The 17,512-nt window shown below is 29.0% G+C and overlaps 1 long non-coding RNA gene across 1 annotated transcript; it reads right to left on the bottom strand.

Moving 5' to 3' along the window:
• Nucleotides 1-6,298: 6,298 nt before the first annotated feature.
• LOC145128778 (uncharacterized) lies at nucleotides 6,299-14,260 on the bottom strand. The gene is made up of 3 exons (XR_013717097.1): nucleotides 14,022-14,260; nucleotides 6,832-6,885; nucleotides 6,299-6,633 (listed from the first exon to the last, which is right to left on the bottom strand). It is a non-coding gene; the product is annotated as an uncharacterized LOC145128778 (long non-coding RNA).
• Between the last annotated feature and the right edge of the window lie 3,252 nt (nucleotides 14,261-17,512).

The following is a 17,512-nucleotide window of genomic DNA, read 5'->3' as shown; positions in this document are numbered from 1 at the left end:
TGGAGAGTCAAGGCTTAAATCAAGAGGTCTTTCAAGTATAACAAGCTAAAGGATGGAATACCAACGTTTTTGGAAGCCTTGGAGGGTTCACGGTTGAAGAAACTTGAGAGAGAATGGAGTGGTGCGCAGCCAAGGGAAGAAAGGAATGAAGGAAATGAGGTCTACTCATATATATAGGGGTGGGTGACCCACCACCTTGGGTGTGCGGCCATGAGGGGGTGTACGGTCGTACACCCATGTGTACGGCCGTACACTCCTCCTAAAGGAGTGTATGGCCCGAAATGCTACTTTACGACCTTGATAACTCATCCCTAAACTCAACCTTGGTTGCACTTAGGCTTAGAACACTTAAACGAACCCTTAAACAGTGCTAAAAGGTAGCAGAAACGAGTCTAGCATTGATTGAATTGAACGGTTGACCTAGATAGAAGATCCGGGTTGTCACATGTTTAAAGTGGTATTTCCAAACAATATACTCTGTATACCAAATGGACCCTACCTCCGATATGATCCTACTTAGTTATTCCTGATTTGATATATCTTGATGTAGAGATTGGGATTATTAAGGAATCTAAATTATCATTATTATAATCACCATAAATACGAAAATATACTAAGACTTAGTGTCATTTAACTCTAGACCTTTTGAAAGGATAAAGTGTTAAGGCGAAGCGCTACCCTAACCTCAAATAAGCTACTTTTCTCAAGTGAGTGCTTAGTTACTTTCAAGATCATAATTTAATAAAAGTATTTATTAAACGCTAATTGTATTAATTATTCTCTGTGTTACTTGTATAATTGTATTAGAACTGCTTATTAGGAATTGTGTTATAATCAAATTTGCCTTTAGACATAGTCTTGGTTAGTCTTAGACTTATAAAAGGTATTTAGTTCCAAATAGGCTAAACACCTGATAGGTCTTAGACTTAATGGCATGTTAATCTCATCTCTGTCTCAAATCTCTCATTCTTAGGTGTTCTTTATGACATAATATTCACGATCATATCATCCTACTTGAATCTCATGTGGATTTATTCATTTACTAGAGGTTAGATGACCTTTATCCCATTAGTAAATACAAAACCACATCGACCATCAGAAGACAAGCAAAATAGATAGGTGACACTAATATCATAAGGGTTTCACAAATGATGCAAAAGTTATGTTCAAATGGACGGTATAGACTTGAAGTGTGAATAAAAAGATTTTATAAATGTTTCAATATACTAGTCATTTAAAACATTTTGTATTATGAATATTTCATGCATAAAATATATCATGGTACATTATATAAAATAATAAGGTTCTAAAATTATTATAAAACATAATTTAATTACAACACGTTCAATTTTAAACTACTATCTTATATTTAGTTTTAGTTGCAAAAAATTTAACATCTAATAAAACTTTGAAGTTACAACGCTTGGATTCGATTTTTTATATTTTAATAAAAATTATTTTTATATAAGTACATGGAGTTTAGGTTTAGTATTAAATCATATTTTAAACCATTTTAAATATTACAGGTTTGGCTATTAAGAGTTTGAAATTAGAACTCGTGTGTATATATATATATATATATATATATATATATATATATATATATATATATATATATATATATATTAAAAAAAAACTCAATTTTAAATGTCTTAGTCAAAAAAGTTATATATAAAATTCTAAACTTCAAATGTTGTTAATTTATGATGGAATGTTATTAAGTACGGAAAACATAGTTTCAAACACAACATTAAACAACAACATAAAATAAATATCGCAAGCACGTATCAAAATATATAAACAAAGCTATTTTCTAGAATAATTATTGTGAGTCGTCACAACAATTATAAAGTCATTTACTAAAGGACTTATGAGAAACTTCAAGAGGATCTTCAAAACACCATGTCTTGCAAAGGTCTTTAATGCTCAATTATTGTTACATATAAGCAAAACAAACTAGTCTAAACTAATCTATTACTTACAAAATAGAACAAAATGAAATAAAACATATCTCTCTACTACATCATAATATGAATAATTAAATAACAACCACAAGTGTCCTAATTGCTTGTTTATACACAACATCATCATAAGAATTAAAATAATACTTTGTTTTTCTAAGGAAACTTTATACAACCAAAATGCATGAAAAAAATACTTGTACAAAATAAAAAAATTATAAACACAAGTTGCCATAGAAAACATATATGGTCATTTCTTATCCAAAAAGAAAACCATGCATGTTTTCCAAACCTAAAGATTATCAAACATAATATCAAATCTTTCTAACATGTAAGAGACAAATCTGATACCACTAGCTAAAAAAACGATCTCTATCTTCTTATGGAAACATAAGCATTATTTAAAAATAAATATTGTCTAAAGACCATTTAGAAGAAAACCATCAAGGATCCAATAACATAGGTTAGAAAATATAAAAACAACCATAGGATGTTTAAATAACAATCTTTGTAGCTATTGATCCCACTCGGAATAGGGGAGTTGATGAAGATGACAAATACAAAGATTATGAACTTCGCTAAAGGTATTCACCAACAATTTTGAAACACCAAGAATGCTAGTTCTTCACTTATATTATAAACTTATTAAGCCTTTAAGGACTAAACCCAATTTAGTATCAAAGGAGAAGCACAAAACATTAACTCTTTCACTAATCTTTAAAAGAAAGGAAAATAGGAGATAGGAGAGTCGTTTTTGGCAATAGAAAGAAGAGATTAAAAGACTAGTTTCAAATGAAAGACTTTGATTCTCTTATAATCTCACACATATGAACTAAGGACTATACTTTCATTAAATACACATTTAAGGCAACTTAGAGACATAATGTGTGAAAAAGGAAACCTGACAAGCAATCTAATCTCACCCATGCTCACTCTCGACCGAAGATATGAGAGATGAGGGAGTTAGCATGTAAAACACTTCATCCCATTACTTAAATGTATATGTATTTATCTAGTGAAATATTAAAGGTCCGAAAACTTGTACATGACATATTAAATCATACCATATGATTTAATACCTATTTATACTCTCTTGAAATATTATTTTCATAAAATAATAATTCTCCAATTAAATATAAAAGTTGCATTTATTAATAATCAAATTCTTAATAAATATTCAATAAGTGACTGCTTGATAAAGGTATGACCCTATAGAATCATATGTTATTAGCAATATCATTCTATAATGATTCTTGGGCATACAAATCCAACACCCCCAAATTTAACTTCCTTAATTTCTTCAATATATTATCTATCACCGTCTAACAATCCATGTTTATAACATTTTTGCTTAAATGAACTACAATTATCATTGTTTATTGATCATAACTCTTTATAATATCTTTCTCCTCTTAAAATATTCATTAGTGTCCTTCCAATTGTAAATCCTCTTTGTCTCTTTTCCCATTTTTCTTAATGTGGAATGCCAAACATATTTCGTTGGAAACTCGATATAAGAAAGTTTTTTGAGATTTTCGTTCTTCTTGTTGCATTACATCCAAGGCGTGAACATAAATTAACCAATAATGGGTTCTGCAAGTGTATTTCTTAAATTTTCCTCACTATAAAACACTATTGGTTGTTCCCCTTCTAAATGAAAAAAATAGTATTTCAACCGCGGGAATTATATACTGTATATCAAAACTAAAAAATTTCCATGTTGCTTCACATGCAGATACATATATGCAACCATAATATTCTTTTATTTTTCCTCTTTCCATTTCTTTCATGGCATATATTGATTTTTCGCACCTTAACAAATTCTAGGATTTACACGATATGGACCCTTTGAGATATGCTTAAAAAGGTATTTAATCAATCCTACTTGTTTACACCATTCTTCATTAATACGCACTTGATATCTTTTGAGAATGTAACTGTTGTAAGGTACATCAAATCTGTTGTCAAAGTTTGTTCTATTTTTCATGAAAAATAGCTCATTATTAGGATGTCTATAGACATAATATCCATTAGTATCTATCGCGATGTATTCACATTTACCTTATAGAATTTTTTGCTACATCTTCCTAACTTCATACATAGATAATGTTCGTTGCCCAGACCATACAGTCCATGAACTATAAACTCAAGCACAAGATGGAACAAATCATGTTGCATTTCCTTGTCTAGGATTTCAGCTGAGATGATTCTATCTATGTGATATGTATTTACTAGTTTATCAACTTCATCAAGGAAAACGCAAATATGAGCATGTAGAAGGCCACGTTTCTAGAACTCATTTGTGTACACAACTACAAAACAATAAACCATAACTATATTAACGTAATAATATATTAAATGATTTTAGAGCGGTAATTTAAAGCACATATGTAAATATACCCGCTTTTAGACGCCCAAAGAGATTTTTTTTTCTCAAATCATATATAAGTTCATCTAATTTTAATCTTGAAAATACATGAGTATATATGACCGGTTTCAACTTTCAAACCTTTCTCATTTAGGTAGCGTATTATTTTAGGCCATTTTGGGTTGTATATAAATGTGATAAAAATTAAGATAAACATACCATTTGTATATTTAAATGGCATCAAGATAATTATGCATCATGTATGGTATTAATCTTGTGAAATAGGAAGGAAACATCACTCTTTTTCCTGTTTAAGAAGCATCAATTTCCCATTTGTCTATCAATGTATTGAGTTTCTCATACTAACTGCATCACAAGTGTCATTGTTGTGTTCATATGTACGTTAGCCTTCAGAATTAATCACCGTATATGCATCGAAAAGAAATTATCGCAACAAACACTTATGGAGAAGAAGTGAACATTCATTTTCACGTTCTTGTATTTTGTAAGAAAAGAATTCACATATTGCAAACATTATTTACTTTGTTGAGCTAAAAGTGATCACACTTTTATGCCAAATGTCATGCATGTAGCATCATCTACATAAGGAAAACACAATATATATTGTAAAGGTATGTATGATGGGTGTAGTTCATTAATGCGTTGTAGTCATCCATTTTCGTCTCAACGAAAATATCCCTTTTATCAACAAATGTATCAACATCGCAATTAGATGTCGTAAGCAGATTGTATATCCTACCTTATATATTACATTTAGCCACCAACATGAGTTTGATGTCCTCAAATCCATTACCTTGGAATCTTTATCGAACCATCCTATAGCTTTTTACCAATTCATCATAATTATTAAAAATATTCATCAGTTTTGAAGCGCGTAATGTATCAATCACATCATATTCATTCATCGATTCATCTTACTATTTCCTACATAGGAAAAAAATACTATTATATATAAATGCATTACATGAATCTTAAACCATCAAAATTTACTACTATTTAACTCATGCACGTTAGTAGATTTTGGATCTTATTAGCAGTGTTTTATATGTATAACTGAGCGAATTTTGGTTGACCATCGCATTGTGGTAATAGACTACCGTCACTATGATAATTTTGTCCATGAATTCTCTATGTATAAATCCCTCTACCCATGTTGACAAAAGTGTCTACTTTTCCACCTATAGATGTAAACCCAAACATCATATTGTATATCATGATATGTTCCATAAAGTGTTTGCCTTGTCCGTCTTTCTTCTATAATAGTTGTTTTAGCTCTTCGGGAGGGTTTGTCAATTTTGGTATTATCACTTTCCTATGAAGAAAACAAAGAACAAATGCTTTACTATGTTCCCTCCAGTATCCTCTTTTCAATTGACCATCTCTTTGTGGCAACAGGCAATAGTAGACAAATAATTTTCTTTAAAGCAATCATTAAAAAAAATCAATTTTTTATTGATCACATATATACCTAAAGAGAATCCTTTGACATGCTCTCTGGACATATCAGATGATATACTATGTATAACTCATTTACGCTTTAGGCGATTATAATATGAATAAGTGTCTACAAAAATTGTTGTGTATCATTTCTTTCTTTTCAGTTGGTTGGATTCGCGACATATTTATTCAACCTCACTACCTAATTAACATGAGTTATTGATGGACCTGGAATGTTTACCTCTTTATTGTACTCCATATCAATAAATAAACCATGTAGATCATCAATAATATCTAAGCATCCATCCGAAAAGAAACAAAAATTGTTTCATTTTCTTGCATCAATTAGACTAATACTTTATTTTATTCTAATCATTTTCCATTACATAAAAACATGTTTTTATATGAAAATAGTGGAAAGTTGGAATTTTGTATGTTATAGTCTAATATTACAAATAGTAATGTAACTTACTTTGAACATCAGAGCATCATAGAAAACAGTTACCTCGTGTATTCAGCAAAGTCACTATATGATATGTTTCTCTTTGAATCAAGCTTACTTTTACTTGCCTTCCTTCTGATGGAGTACTCGTCCAACCTGTATGTTACCATAAGAATATCTAATAACTTTAACTAAATTTTCACATATTCTTCACAATTGAAAATAAAAATGAAGTGTATCACCTCGCCTTCACCTTATACACTAGTCTGCATATACATAACATCATCATCATTTAAAAAAAAAAATACTACCTATCTTATTTCACTTCTCTCTAAGTTTGTCTATCCTTGATTTACATGCAATAACTTCTTCATATTTTCTCCTAACGACGTCCATTGATATACCTGCTACAACATAAACCGATCATTTAAAAAGGTATCTTGTATAAACAACTTAGTGATTTCTAATTAAAAACAACTAAACTGCTCATGACGGATGTTTGGAATACATTTAAAGTAATCTACTTTGCATCATAATTAACTAACTCACTTTTACTCTAACCATGAAATATTTTATTTTGCTTCTCTCTGAGCGTAACTAACCTTGCTTGACGTGTAAAATCTGCTTCATGTTTCCTCCTAGCGACGTCCATTGATCTACATGTTTCCACATAAAGTGACCATTTAAATAGGTATATTGTACCAACAAGTGATTAATTTGTCACTAAAACAACTAAACTACTTATAACATACATTTGGAATATACTTTCGTATATGCTATATTTTTATGGCAAAGATACCGATTCAAACCATGTAAGCAATCTAATCACATCTGAATTCAATACTACAAGCTACACTACTTGTGATTATTATTCAATATATTTAAGTTAACAATATCACATTATGAAAGTATTCCACTTTACATCATAATTAAATAAATCACTATTACAAAAACCATGACATGTAAGTAAGAAGAGAAACAAATATATTGACATGTGACAAAAACCTCACATAACTATAAATCATTTTCACACTACACACTTCTCAAACGACATGTATCTATACTTTTCACTTAATAAACGTCAAATTCTATTTGCAAGTAACCTAAGCAGTGTATAATAATTCTGAACGACATGTAGTTCCCTATCCGCATTCTAGTAATTTCTTTGAAATACTTTCAATCACCTTTCAAATCCACATGATTAGTTTGTGCTCCAGTCTTCTTCCTACTATTTTGATAATAATGTATGTAACACCCGCATATTCGAGTTAGTCAATTTAGAGATAATAAGCGTTAAAAATGACTTTTTGATAGAAGGTTATTTATGATAAATAACCTTAAACAAAGTTATAGTATATGCGACAATGATTCTATACATATAAAGAACGCTGAAATCTGACTTCGTATGAATAAGTTATGTTTCTTCGAAGTTTCACGATTAAACTGGCACGGCTCCGCATATTGTAAAAAGTGAGATTTTGATAAATAACTTTTTAGCTTAAGTAATCTAAACAAAATTCGTAGTAGTCGTCAAACTGAGAGCATGAATATATATATATATATATATATATATATATATATATATATATATATATATATATATATATATATATATATATATATATATATATATATAACATCCAAATCTGACTTCGTGAGAGGAAGTTATGATTTTTCAAAGTTTCAGCACAATAATGCAGGTGCAGAAATCGAAATCAATTCGGTTGATTATTTGCCGAAACAATCTAAATGAGAATTGAAGATATCGTTCACAGGAATCATACGATATAAATACAGTTGTGAGCGGGCATCGTATGAGAGAGCTACGATTTTCCACAACGAATTCAATAGCCTAAGCCTATGAAAAATATAAATTTTTAATAGAGTGAGAATTAGTTGTTGGGATCCAAAGAAAAGTTGTAGATCTCATTGATAACTTTCTGGGGATATCAGAACGTCGAAGTTGATGCTCGTATGAAGAAGTTACGTAATTTTGAAAATCTGGAAAATCGTGTGTGCGCGAAGTGCGCAGCGCACCCGATGATGTGGCACCACGAGAGGGCGCCATGTGGCATGGTCGGGAGCCGCCTTACTCCGAGAAACATGTCGACGTGGCTCCATGATATTTTGACACATGGCACCATGGGAACATGACACGTTACACCTTATAGAAGATGCGTATGTAGACCACCGATATCACAACACGTGGCACAAGCCGAGAGGAGCGACATTGCAGAAGCGCACCCCAATTGCACGGTGCGCACTTGGAAAAATCACCTATAAATAGTCCCTAGCATATAAGCTCCTCACCCACTACCCCTAGAGCCTTTATCTATCTCGATAGTTCTTCGATTTTAGCCCCTTTTCCTTCGTTTTTAGCCTGAGGCGAAGCCCTGCGAAACCCCTGAGGGCTCAGCTAGTTGTAATCTTTGAGTAGGAGTTCTCGAGTCAGTGTTCTACCCGTTTAGATTCCCGGTTTTCATCAAGATTACTATGTAAGAGAGCTACACTTACTCTGCTTCCGTATAATTTAGGATTATAGTTAGAAGTCGTTACTAGGAAGTTATAATTAAGAATTATCAACGATTCCAAGTCGTTACTTTGATTGATTTACTTACAGGAGAGGTGACTAGAATGGTCATGTCAGGTTGGTTGTTGGATTTTATAAAGGCTATATGTTGAAATGATCCTACCTCCTGACTGTCCTGCCTGGCTGATCCTTACTTGATAGATCTTGATGTAGACTTTGGGATTGTTGAAGAATCTAAGTCCTCAGGACAACAATTTCCATGAAATATGAAATTAGACTAAGACTTAGCGTTATGTACATCTAAGTCTTTTGGAAAAGGAGCAAGTCAAAGCTCTGCCCGATTTACCAATAACAAGACATTTTGGCAAGTGAGTGGATAGTTAATTTCATCTTACACATAGCTATGAAGTATTTAGATAATTCAATGCTCTATGTGCTTATTATCTATAACCAAAATGTTCCATGTTAGATGGAATATTATAAGATGATTTTTATATGATTTACCATATATGTATTTTCTTACCTATAATGTATTGGGCAGAAATAGGTAATGAGGGTTCGATAGAATAAAGAGGGAGATAGGTGCTGAAAGATGAAAACAAGAATAGTCCTTAACTTACTAGTACTATTGTACTAGGCGATGACGTCATCTAGCAAAGAGTAGATGACAACCACGTACTATTCTAGAGAAACCTGTGGAACGCTAGCAGGCTCACAACCTATAGGTGATTTTGAACTATGTGTTTACCTGGTATACTCTAAAACCTATTAACATGTATAATGGTAAGATTCCCTAAAATAATATTATCAACAAAGAAGATGATCCCTAAGATAAATCCTTAGGAATAAATATAGAATAAAACTTACCGACAAGCATCATGGAGGAATCCCTAAACTAGTATTGTCAGCATAGATGATCCTTAGGATAGATCCTTAAGAATAAAGAAGATAACGGGGATGGGAAATTGGGTTGATTGTTTGATAATTAAACATATTAACTATATTATTGTGGGTTGAAACCCCTATGTAGTCACCAGGTTCCCCAACCTGACATACTCAGTTTATTGTATCACATGTAGCGATTTAAAAGTTACATTCTGCTGAAAGATTCAAGGAGTATTAGTCCACTAGTTTAATGATTGTAAGGCCTATAATATTTCATTATGCTTATGTTTCTGTATTGACAATGACATCCCAAGGTTTTTAATAAAACACATTTCTTCAAAAATAATTCGATAATATCATTACCATGTTTTAGGACAAATTCCGCATAAATAATCTTTTCATAAGAATACTCTGGATAAAATAAGCATAGTTAAATCGATCTTTTCTGGCTGTGAAAATGAGAATGTCACAATGTACATTTAATATAAACCTTATTCCCTTCCCATAGACGTATATAGCATTTTTTGAATGGGATTGGAGATCACACATTCTAACAAAACCTGCACCAATTCCCTGACTATATGCACAAAAACCAATTTATGAATCCAGTTTTATTCCTTCTATTGTGTTACCTATGCACGTTGGATTACAATAAATCATTACACATACAAGTAACTGGATACATAATGCATAATTGTGTAACCGTGTAGTGAAACTTTTTGGATGTTCACCAATAGCATGAACATATATATATATATATATATATATATATATATATATATATATATATATATATATATCCTACTTAATAAATGAAAATAATTTTGTCACATGTCACTCTCTCATTAACTTGGACACATGTCATTTTTTGGTATTTTTGAATAAATGTTTTTTTCATTTGTCATTTTCTTATTTTTTTAATCTTTTCTTAATTAAATATCATATTTACACCTCAACTAATAATTGTCTTAATTAAAAATTACCATTAAATTACAATATTACTACAAATATAGTATTTAATATGTTTCATTTTAAATCCAAATTTTAAATTTTAAATTTAAACGAATTTTTGTTTAACCCTTCATATTTAATTTTTTTGTTTTATCCAACGCTTATAACGTACGGGTCTCACAACTAGTATATATATATATATATATATATATATATATATATATATATATATATATCTTATAAAGAAGGTCATCCAAATCAATGTGGTTCAAGATAAATGATTTATCTTTTATCACATTATTTTGATTTTTTTCAATTTGGCCCATATTGCTTCACATATATATCTAACCTTTCATATTTTCCCTATATAATATAACTAATTTGTTTCTCTTATCATTCATTCTTGATTATTGATTCACGATCATAATATGGCTTTTAGTGTCTATTATTTATATCCATTAGTGGTCATTTTTGGCATAAACTACAACATTCTAAGAACGATTTATGTTTTATATTATTAGAATTAAATTGCATGAAAATCAAGTAACATTAATTTTCAAACTATTTAAAAAAAATAGTTAAACACTTAAAAAATGATTAAGTTTGCATGTTCATTGTATATCATTTTCCACAGTCCAATGTGTAGTGATACATGTAAATTTCTTTCGAATCATCACAATACATATACATAATTTCTTTTTGACAATAAACGTTTGAACATTGTTTAAAAACATTAAATTGAACGTTGTATTTATATAAATGTTAAAAAAAAAATTAAACTTTTATATAAACGTCAAGACTTAATATTATATACTGAAATCCAAAAAAATATTTAAGATGAGAGGGGTAAAAGAACCTTTTTTCTTATGGCTTTCGATGGAAGTTAAAAAAACAAGTCGAAAGTTTATGATGATAACATTTTCATTAAATAGTTTCATTTTAATATCATCTTTTATATTCTATCAATATGGGGCATCATAAAAAGTAGAAAATATGATAATTCTACAAATAATAATAATAATAATAATAATAATAATAATAATAATAATTAAAAAAAACTTTCATGGTGATCTGCATGGTTCATAAAATTTTGTAGTTGATGTCTAAACCAGTCAAAATTAAGAACATAAGACAACAAAGATATAAGAGAAAATGTTTTAGCCTCTTTACTTATAGATGTATGTTTTTCCACGCGTTTTGTTTTTTAAGCAATGCGGGGTAAGAAATGTTATAGCCTCTTTACTTATAGTTCATTACCTTCACTTCAACTTTTTTTTTTCTTAAGCAATGTGGGATAAAAAGCATGACATAAAAGGACACATCATAAATGTGAATTTGATCCCACATCATCATTGTAAACAAACTTAATAAACTCTTTTATTCTATAAATAAAAGTTTCCCTTTAAAGTTCAAATAATTACATAATTCATTAATCATTTTTTATCCTTAGAAACTTTTCCAAATATTAAAGTTAAAAGAAAAAATATACTTAAACATTCTGTTATTTGATTATAACAATGTTGGGCTTACACAATGAGTTGCTTTCAAGTATAAAGTATCCATTTTCAGTAAAATAGTTTGAATAATAAAGTTACTTTATTTTCATGCAATTTAATTCTAATAATATAAAACAAAAATGGTTATTGAAATGTTGCAGTTGATACCTAAACCAGTCAAAATCAAGAACATAAGAGAACAAAGATATAAGAGAAATGGTTTTAGCCTCTTTACTTATAGATGTGTATTTTCCCATGAGTTTTGTTGTCTAAGCAATGTGATATAAGAAATGTGTTAGCATCTTTACTTATAGTTGATTTCTTTCACTTCAACTTTTTTTCTTAAGCGATGTGGGATAATAAAAACAGGACACAAAAAGACACATGATAAAGACAAATTTGATCTCACACCATCATGGTAAATAAACTTAATAAACTCTTTTATTCTATAAATAAATGTCTCCTTAAAAGTTAAAATAGTTACATAATTCATAAACTATTTTTTATCCTTGGAAACTTTTCCAAATATTAAAGTTGGATTTTATATATCAACTTAGTGTATAAATTGTTATTGCATTTGATGTCAATGACTAATAATTGTCAAGGACATATATTTGTAAAAATTATAACTAAATAGTTTTAACATGCGCAACACATGAGATTTTGCCTAGTTTGATCTAAAACCGTCAGCTCTTCAAATAGGCAACATATTTCTTTCTAACAAATGAAATGAAATACACTAATACAATAGGAGATTAACAACATACATTTGTAAACAACAATGTTGTACCTATATTCATATACTAGGTGTGTGAGACCCATGTATTACATGAGTTTGTTTAAAAGTAAAACTAAATACAAAATTCTAAACATTTGAGAAGTTTAAATTTATAAGAAAAGTAAGAAAATATTGAATTATAAAAATTAAAGTGTTTTTTTTCTCTTTTAAATTTGAACAAATAAATTAGATAAAGAAATAAAGAAAATTAACGAATCTTTAATTTAATAATTTTGAAATTAGAATGAAAATTCATTAATGAAATTGATATGCATTTACTATTGCATTTAAATATCATCTAGAATTTAATAAAATGAAAAAAACCATAAAATGACATGTGGAATAAAAATTAATTTAAAATAACCACAAAATTACATGTGGCCAAATAAATAAGAATATGACATGTGCCAAAAAGTTCTTTATTTATTAGGGAGGATTGCATGAGAACACTTTCAAAATAGAGATGTTACAAATATAAATATTGTTTACATCACGACGATTATCTTCTTGGTCCTTTTAAACTTTAGCTCCAACCCATGATAGATATTATAAAATGAAAGCCCTTTATAAATAATAACAACTTTTGTTTGGCACTTAATGTTGAGATTTAGGTGTCACTTAACGATGATATTAATTTCTATGTAACATTGTAAATATTACCATCACATTTTCGGATTGAACTTATTAATTGTGACCAAGCAATCATTCGTCTTAAAGCTTATACCAAATATTTTTTATTAACATAAACTCTAATCGTTTGCCTTTAGTTGCTATGTAGATATAACCATTACGTTTAATTAATGCACTTATTAATTAGAATAACCAAAAACTATTATAACTTTTGATACATGTAAAATAAAAACCATGTAATTGATACGATCATTTCCATTTTTTTGTTAAAACAAACACAAAAAACTATGAGAAATATCAATAATTGTAAAATAAAATAATATAATTAATTTTTTCATTTCTATTTCATGGTAAAAATGTTTGATTTTATTAAAAAGTAGTCTAAAATAAATAGTCAAAACTATGAGTTTAGCGATGGAAACACTTTTACATTTGAATAAACTAAAATCATTTCACCCACCAAAGATCATTTTGTAAAGATAGGAAAGATTAAAACAAACATAGAAAGTAAAGTGTTACAACCTTTGAAGACTTTGATTCTCATGGGAGATGGAAGTTGATGAAGTGATGCATTAAAATCCAAAGAAGAAGCTTTATAATGTATCCACCAAGCAAGGAAATATCACCAAAGATGATAGTCTTCACTAGTGTATTAGTTGTTCTTTAGCCGTAGAAGTATATACCAAATATAACTTTAAAGGAGAAGCAATTAAGAACATTGAAAATCAAGCAACAAGATTGCAAGAGAGAGGAGATGGGAGCTCCTCATGCTCTCGACTTTTAAGATGAAAAGAAGAGAAGATGAGAGATGTTTAAAACAACTACCTTTGTTTTATGTCCATACTCTTCATTATATACCAAGATATAATATACAATAAGTCTCATGTCTTCCATAAAGTCAAGATTTGATACATGTAAAAAGTAAGGTGTGTAAGTGATCAACCAACATGCAACCCCTCTCTTAAAGAGAGTGACCCATGACTTTCACCAAGAAATTGGTCATACTAGTTTGGTCTTCCACTTAGCATCTAATTAAATAGTTTCATGTATAACTAAAATGATTTCTCAAAGAGTCCATTTAATTGTGCATGCCATATATATATATATATATATATATATATATATATATATATATATATATATATATATATATATATATATATATATATATATATATATACCATATAAATATAATTAGTTTCATGTTCTCTTTTATTATTATTTCCTAGAAACAATAATTCCAAATATGTTTGAAAAAAATATTTTCATAAAATAATGTTTTTTCCAATTTAAATACAATTGTTGATATTTATTAATATTTAAAATTACTCTAATAATTAGTAGTAACTTACTATAATGTGTGACCCTATATGATCATATGTCGTTAACAATATCATTCTATAATGACTCTTTGGCATAAAGATCTTTAAGAAACATGAAGATACCAAAAAACAAATATTGAAACCTACTGCAAATATCAAAAAGATCAACAACAAAACCTAATGTTTAATTTTCAACGGCAAACCTTATTAGCTCCATTTTCTTATCGATATTCTTATCAATAAATTTAAGTAACATTTTCAAAGTGGACAAAAGGTGGGTGTGTCTCTTATTTGACTGTGAGAGATAAAGTTATGCATTGACTCAAATGGTTGACGGTTCAAAACCTTCTACATCTCTTAATAGTTTGATCTTATCTTTATAGTCTTTAATAATATCACAGACCAACAAAATTAAGAATAATTTCCTATCCATATATTTCCCCACTAATCTAAGCATATGACGTTTGTTGTTGTAGTCTATGCCATCGATATAAAAATAGCAATTTCATATGAATGTTTGGTTGATTAGCTTGTAAAGGATAAAATTATGTTTACTGATTTTAGGTTACAACATAAGAAACTGATAAGATATAATACATGACACACAAATACATCTTAAAATCTTTTCAATTTCCAGGTCAATATATATATGCTTATATTTAATTATTAGTATCATAATGACCATTAACATCCCCCACCCCACACACACAAACATCTACAACAACTATGACATCGAATTTCACACATTGCAACAAATTTAATTGCAAATATGCACAATAAATTGAAAAGATACACCTGCTTAATGTTCACTGATATCTTTACACATGTCTTTATAATATAAAAAGTCTATACATCATACGATTTCTACACTCACAAAAAAAATTTACTCATAAGAAATTAGTAACAACAACCTTTTCTGTGGCTTCCCTCTACAAACAATAACATAATAGAAATTCTAATGTATATGTATTTCTTTAATTATGATCAAGCTGCTAGAGAAAAGAAAGTTGGATTTTTCAGGACTATTGAGTTTAGCATAAAATATTTCGTTATTTCCTATCTAACAGAAATCATATTACCAATGAATTTGTTGAAGTTATTATCACAATATTTTGACTACATACATTATGTCAATGTTATCAATATACAAATGACATTAACCACCTTCAAATAGTATTTTTTAATCCAAAATTAACGTCACCGATAAAATACATTTGGTCCCCACACTTGCATTCACAATTGGACATTCTTCATATTATTTTCGGTTCGATATAATGACCATTATTCGGTCCCCACACATGCATTCGCTATTGAACATTCTTCAAATCATGTTCGATTCGATCTAATGACCATGTTGATAGAAAACTACATTTGATACCAAAAACATATATAAAATGTTGCAGACTATTTATCCGCAAATGATTCAAACTGAAATTATCTTAATTTTTTATTATGTGTGGCGTTAGACAAGTTAATATTCTTTTCCAAAAAACTTATGTTCGGTGTCCAGGATTTCAACGTTTATCACTTTCCATTGTCAAACAGGAAGAAAATATTCAAAATTACAACAAATATGGATGAGAAACTTGCTTAGTAACAAAGAAAGTTCTCTAATCAATGTTGATGATGAAGATTTTGTGTCTAATGTGTGTTTGATTAAAATAAAACATAAAATTTAGTGTTTTATGGTAAATTTTATTGATTTATGGAAGATTATTAATAGTTTATAGCTTCTATTAACATAAAATAAGAACAAATCAAAAAGTTCTAAATACGATAAACTTCTATTATATCCATTGTTGGCTACAAAAACCCTTGATCATGTTCCAAAAGAAGAAAAACAAAAAGAACATAGTTCTTAAACATCAACTAACAACTTTCACAAACATGCACAAAAACATAATCAAACCAACTTTCTATTGACAATATACCACAAATCTATACACAAGAATCAAACCCGATTCAAACTTTCAGTCAAAACCTCTAGCTCCTTGGTCGCCTTTTCAATGGATTGAAGAACATCCAACAAATACCTCATGGTCTGCAAATTTATCTGATTTCCACCAATAAGAAACAAATAAGACACCAACTTCTTATGAGAGCTTGACAAGTTCTTTATTTTTGCCAATAATCTCTCCTTCTCATCATTCTCTTTCCTGACATCATTAAAACCCTTCTTGATCTTTTCTTTGATGTTGTTCTCGTTTTCAATATCATTCTCTAGCACCTTTTTCATGATCATGACTTTGGTAAGATAAGATCTTGCCTTCTTTTTGGCCTAAATGTTATAGAGAAAAATAGTCAAAGTAGATAAAGTAGATGTGAAGATGAAGGTTAATAAAAGGTAAAAATATATAACAAAATGTATTAGGCACTTGAAATGGTAAATAATTATTACCATCTTTATGATAAGACGATTTAAAAACTAAAAAGAATCCATGTAATTTTGACTATTCTTTAACAAAGTAACGTGGGATAATGTGAAGATATTAGCGGGATTTGTTTACTAGGAAAGTATTATCCATATAAAAGGTAAAATATATAACAAAATGTAGTGTTTTTACGTTTTCACATTATTTATTGTTATTATTTGAACTTACTTTTATATATATATATATATATATATATATATATATATATATATATATATGTGTGTGTGTGTGTATGTGTGTGTGAGTCTGAGACATTATA

Source organism: Lactuca virosa, chromosome 8, assembly GCF_052849685.1.
Source record: "Lactuca virosa cultivar CGN04683 chromosome 8, Lactuca_virosa_CGN04683_v6, whole genome shotgun sequence".
Taxonomy (NCBI): Eukaryota; Viridiplantae; Streptophyta; class Magnoliopsida; order Asterales; family Asteraceae; genus Lactuca; species Lactuca virosa.
This window is presented reverse-complemented; position numbering and strand designations above follow the sequence as displayed.